Genomic DNA, 5,764 nt, shown 5'->3' on the forward strand with positions numbered 1-5,764 from the left:
GGAAGCCAAATTCAGATAAACACACAGTTGTTTTGGGGACAGGCAGAACTTATTGACGTCTACCTTGAGTCTGTGTTGGTCTACTCGGGTTCTGAAATGTCCAAATTACATGGCCACACCAAAAGAACGTGCCTGAATAAAATCCCCGAGATCTTATCCATTCAACCGAAAGCATTTGAGTCCGGGTACTCGAGGCATGAACCAAGCCGAGGCACGAACCAAGTGGTGTTCTCTAAAAAAGTTAAATCTGGTCCTCTGGACATTCAAAAAAAAAAAAAAAACACACACAAAACAAAAAAATTGTAGAAACGTTTTGTCTTTCATCCGAAAGACTTCCTCAGTCTGAGGTGCAATATTCATCTCAGTCTTATAAATAGCACCCTCTTGAAGTGGATCAACCAGTTTTTGACTGACAGCCAAACCAGCTGCTCACATCATCAAGGAGGACCATCAGCCTAACGATGGATCATTAGCACCCTGCTGGCTGTTTGCTATTCACTGGGGTCTGAGTGACACTAGCAATAACAGCAGTGTAAAAGGGGGACAGTTGAACACAGAGGCCTCCACCCCTGTTTAATGATGGACGGTTTCTTTTCACAAAGATGGCCTCCTTTACTCCTCTCTCAAACCATTGTTCCTCTTTATCAATGATGTGAACATCTTCATCCCTGAAAGAGAGACCACTGGCCTGGAGATGAGTGTAGACCGCAGAGTCCTGGCCTGATGATGTTGATCTTCTGTGCTGGGCCATCCTTTTGGCCAGTGGCTGTTTAGTTTCCCCAATGTAAGACTGATCACAGCCCTCCTGACACTGAACAGCATACACAACATTACTCTGTATGTGCTGGGGGACTGGATCTTTGGGATGAACCAGTCTTTGCTGTAATGTATTTTGGGGTTTAAAAGCCACTGGGACGTTATGTTTAGAAAATAAATGTCTCAGTTTCTCTGATACTCCTGCAACATATGGAATGACCACTGGTCTGGGTCTGGGTTCCTCCTTTTCACCTGATGGCTGGCTGGAGTCCTGTTTGGGTTTCTTCTCTGCTTTCAGGAAGGCCCAGTTAGGATATCCACATTGCTCTAGAGCCTGTCTTGTGTGGGATTTCTCCTTCTGCCTGGCTCCTGAGTTAGTGGGGACTCTGTCTGCTCTGTGGTACAGAGTCATGATGTCTCCTAACTTGTGCTCCAAAGGGTGATGGGAGTCAAACTGCAAATACTGGTCTGTGTGGGTGGGTTTACGGTACACCTCAGTTTGCAAATGTCCTCTATCAGAAACAGAGACCTCACAGTCCAAGAAAGCCAACCTGCCATTTTTTAAATCTTCTTGTGTGAACTTGATATATTTATCCACAGAGTTGATGTGATCAGTGAAATGTTGGACTTCCTGAGATTTAATTTTAAACCAGGTATCATCAACATACCTGAACCAATGACTTGGTGGTGTCCCTGAAAAGGACGTCAAGGCTCTCTTTTCTACCTCCTCCATGTACAGGTTGGCCACAACAGTTTTGTGGGTTTTTTTTTTTTTTGAATATCCAGAGGTCCAGATTTAACTTTTTTAGATTTTTCTACCTGGGTTAGTGAGCAGGGCAGCACGGTGGCGCAACTGGTAGAGATGCTGCCTCTCAGCGAGCAGGTCCCTTGTTCAAACCCCGGTCCGGGGGCCTTTCTGGGTGGAGTTTGCATGTTCTCTCCGTGGATGCATGGGTTTTCTCCGGATACTCCGGTTTCCTCCCACAGACCAAAAACATGCATGTTAGGCTGATTGGTAACTCTAAATTGTCCCTAGGTGTGAGTGAGAGAGTGAATAGTTGTTTGTCTCGTTTGTCTCTATGTGGCCCTGTGATGGACTTGCGACCCGTCCAGGGTGTACCCCGCCCCTCGCACAGTGATTGCTGGACATGGGCACCGGCGACCCCCGTGACCCAAAGTGGAACAAGCAGGTAAAGCAAATGGATGGATGGATGGATGGATGGATGGATGGATTGATGGATGGATGGATGGATGGATGGATGGATGGATGGGTTATTGAGCATGCATCAGGATACAAGTGGTGTTCTGTTATTGGAGTTTTGTGCTCATCATGGATTGTCCATAACGAACACTATGTTCAAGCATAAGGGTGCCCATATGTGCTCTTGGCACCAGGACACCCTAGGCCACAGTTCAATAAGCGACTTTGTTGTCCTCTCCTCTGATCTGCAGGCTCATGTCTTGGACACTCGGGTGAATAGAGGGACAGAACTGTCCACTGACCACTACCTGTTGATGAGTTGGCTCCGATGGTGGGGGAGGATGCCAGTCAGACCAGGCAGGCCCAAACATATTGTGAGGGTCTGCTAGGATAATCTGGCAGAGTCTCCCGTGAGATGGAGCTTTAACTCCCACCTCTGGGAGAGCTTCAAACATGTTCCGGAGGAGGTTGGGGACATTGAGTCAGAGTGGGCCATATTCCATGCCTCTATTGTCGAGGCAGCTTATTGGAGCTGTGGCTGCAAGGTTGTTGGTGCCTGTCGTGGCGGTAACCCTTGAACCCGGTGGTGGACACCAGCAGTGAGGGACACTGTCAGGCTGAAGAAGGAGTCCTATCAGACCTTTTTGGCCTGTGGGACCCCGGAAGCATCTGATGGGTATCGGCAGTCCAAGCGGCATGTTACTCAGTTGGTCACTGAGACAAAAACTCGGGCGTGGGAGGAGTTCGGAGAGGCCATGTAGAATGACTCCCGTACGGCTTTGAGACGATTCTTGTCCACCATCCGGCATCTCAGGGGGGAAAGCGGTACGCCACCAGCACTATTTATAGTGGAGGTGGTGTGCTGCTGACCTCAACTCAGGATGTCATGGGTCGGTGGGCAGAATACTTCGAAGACCTCCTCCATCCCACCAGCACGTCTTCCACTGAGGAAGCGGAACCTGGGGACTTTAGATCGAGCTCTCGACCTCTGGTGCTGAGGTCACCAAGGTGGTTAAAAAGCTCCTCGGTAGCAGGGCCCCAGGGGTGGATGAGATTCACCCAGAGTTTGTTAAGGCTCTGGATGTTGTAGGGTTGTGTTGGCTTACACGACTCTGCAATATTGCATGGACATTTACCATACCATACCATTTTATTTATAGAGCACTTAAAACAGCTACAAGGCCAACCAAAGTGTTATACAGACAGAACATCAGACAACACACAAAGCAATATACAAAATGAAGTAAATCAAAAATATAGACATAAAAATGATGCAGATAATAAATATGACAACAAACCAGTGTGGAGCGTACAGGTTCAAAACACAGATCCTCTGGTGTTGAAAGCTACTGAATAGTAGTGGGTTTTTAAACGGAATTTGAAAACTGAGAGGGAGGGGGCCAGTCTGACAAACAGAGGTAACTCATTCCAAAGTCTTGGCCCAGCTACAGAGAAGGTCCTGTCACCTCTATGCTTAAGACGAGTTCCTGGAACTGTGAGGAGCAATTGGTTCGCTGACCTCAGGGAACGTGGTGGGACATACGGTTGTAGCAGATCAGAGAGGTGGGGGGGGGGGGGGGGGACTCTTCAGCAATTTGTAGACATACAGGAGTATTTTGAACTGGATTCAAAGGTGAACTGGTAGCCAGTGCAGTGAGGCCAAAACTGGTGTAATGTGCTCTCTTTTGCCTGTACTGGTTAAAAATCGAGCTGCTGCATTCTGGACCAGTTGTAGTCATGCAATGGAGGTCTGATTGATACCAAACAGGAGCGAATTGCAGTAATCAGGCCTAGATGTAATGAATGCATGTATTACTGTCTCCAGCTTATTTTTGGACAATATGGGCTTCAGTTTAGACAGCTGCCTCAGTTGGAAGAAACATGATTTAACAATCATGTTTACATGATTGTTAAGTTTCAGGGAAGGGTCCATTACCACTCCCAGATTAGTGACTCTTTGTTTTTCTGACAGGGTTAGAGTGGAAAGGTCGATGCAGTGGTTTGTGATTGTGTCATTGGGAGGGAACAACATGACTTCAGACTTCTTTTCATTGAAACTTAAGAAGTTTAAAGCCATTCAGTCTTGATGATGTCAGCCAGGCAGTCGAGCAGAGGTTGAATAGAGCATAGGGAATTTGGGGCACTTCCCCTGGATTGGCAGATCAGGGTGGTGGTCCCCCCATTCAAACAAGGGGACCATAGAGTGTGTTCCAACTACAGGGGGATCACGCTGTTAAGCCTCCCTGGTAAGGTCTATTCAGGGGTTCTGGAGAGGAGGGTTTGTCAGATAGTTGAACCTCGGATTCAGGAGGAGCAATGCAGTTTTCGTCCTGGTTATGGAACACTGGACCAGCTCTACACCCTCAGCAGGGTCCTGGAGTGTGTGTGTGGGAGTTTGCCCTAACAGTCTACATGTGCTTTGTAGACTTGGAGAAGGTGTTCGACCACGTCCCTCAGGGAACCCTATGGGAGGTACTCTGGGAGTATGGGGTACCAGGCCCTTTGAAACAGGCTGTTAGGTCCCTGTATGACCGGTGTCAGAGCTTGGTCCGCATTGCCGGCAGTAAGTCGGGCTCATTCCCGGTGAGAGTTGGACTCCGCCAAGGTTTCCCTTTGTCACCGATTCTGTTCATAACTTTTATGGACAGAAGTTCTAGGCAGCCAAGGTGTTGAGGGAATCCATTTTGGTAGCCATAGGGTTCCGTCTCTGTTTTTTGCAGATGATGTGGTCCTATTGGCTTAATCAGGTCTTGATCTACAGTTTTCTCTGGAGAGGTTCGCAGCCGAGTGTGACGCAGCCGGGATGAAGATCAGTTCCTCCAAATCCGAGGCCATGATCTTGAGCCAGAAAAGGGTAGAGTGCCCTCTCTGGGTCGGGGAGGAGGTCCTGCCCCAAGTGGCAGAGTTCAAGTATCTTGGGGCCTTGTTCACGAATGAAGGAAACATGGAGAGTGAGATTGATAGGCAGATAGGTGTGGCGTACACAGTGAAGCGGGCACTGTACCAGTCTGTCAGAGTCAAGAGAGATTTATTTGTCATTCGCATCTCATGTGATACATGTGGTGGAATGAAATTATGTATGCAGGTTCCCCGTTACATCCAACAATAAAATGTAAAAGAAAAACAGTAATAAAATGTAAGATATGCACTAAGAAAACCATCAGCTAAATAATACACTGAGCACTAATAGCATAAAAACATTACGTCGAACAGCAGCGCGAACATGAGTTTGTTTGAGCAGATGTGTACGAATGAACACAGCAACATGAAACAGATCAGCAGCAACATGATGTGATTTTTCTCAGTGATTATCCTGGTTAGATATTCATGAGTCTAGCAGCCTCAGGATAAAAGCTGTTCCTCAGTCTAGTGGCTCTACACTTAATGCTCCTTAACCTCCTTTCTAAGGGGAGCAGGGCAAAAAATGTGTGTGCTGGATGAGTGGGGTCCTTCATGATGCAGGTGGCCCTCTTCCTACATTTGGAGTTGTAAATGTCTGTGGTGGTGGGGAGACTGATTCCAACAGAGTCCCAGGAGGGACTCAAGAGTAGAGCTGCTGCTTTTCCACATTGAGAGGAGCCATTTGAGGTGGCTTGGGCATCTGGTTAGGATCCCTCCTGGACGCCTCTCTGGTGAGGTGTTCTGGGCACATCCCACTGGGAGGAGACCCAGAGGAAGGCCCAGGACATGCTGGAGGGACTATGCTTCTCGGCTGGCCTGGGAACGCCTTGGTATTCCCCCGGAGGAGCTGGTCCAAGTGGCTGGGGAGAGGGAAGTCTGGGCCTCCATACTTAGGCTGCTACCCCT

General features: G+C 48.1%; 1 protein-coding gene across 1 annotated transcript in view; it reads right to left on the reverse strand.

Annotated features, from left to right (window-relative positions):
- The window catches only part of LOC119414848 (homer protein homolog 3), a 140,611-nt gene that overhangs the window by 89,924 nt on the left and 44,923 nt on the right, over nt 1-5,764 (reverse strand). The gene's annotated exons all lie outside the window — the stretch shown is intronic.

The sequence above is a fragment of the Nematolebias whitei genome, chromosome 9 (assembly GCF_014905685.2).
Source record: "Nematolebias whitei isolate Nwh7 chromosome 9, NemWhi1, whole genome shotgun sequence".
Lineage (NCBI taxonomy): Eukaryota > Metazoa > Chordata > Actinopteri > Cyprinodontiformes > Rivulidae > Nematolebias > Nematolebias whitei.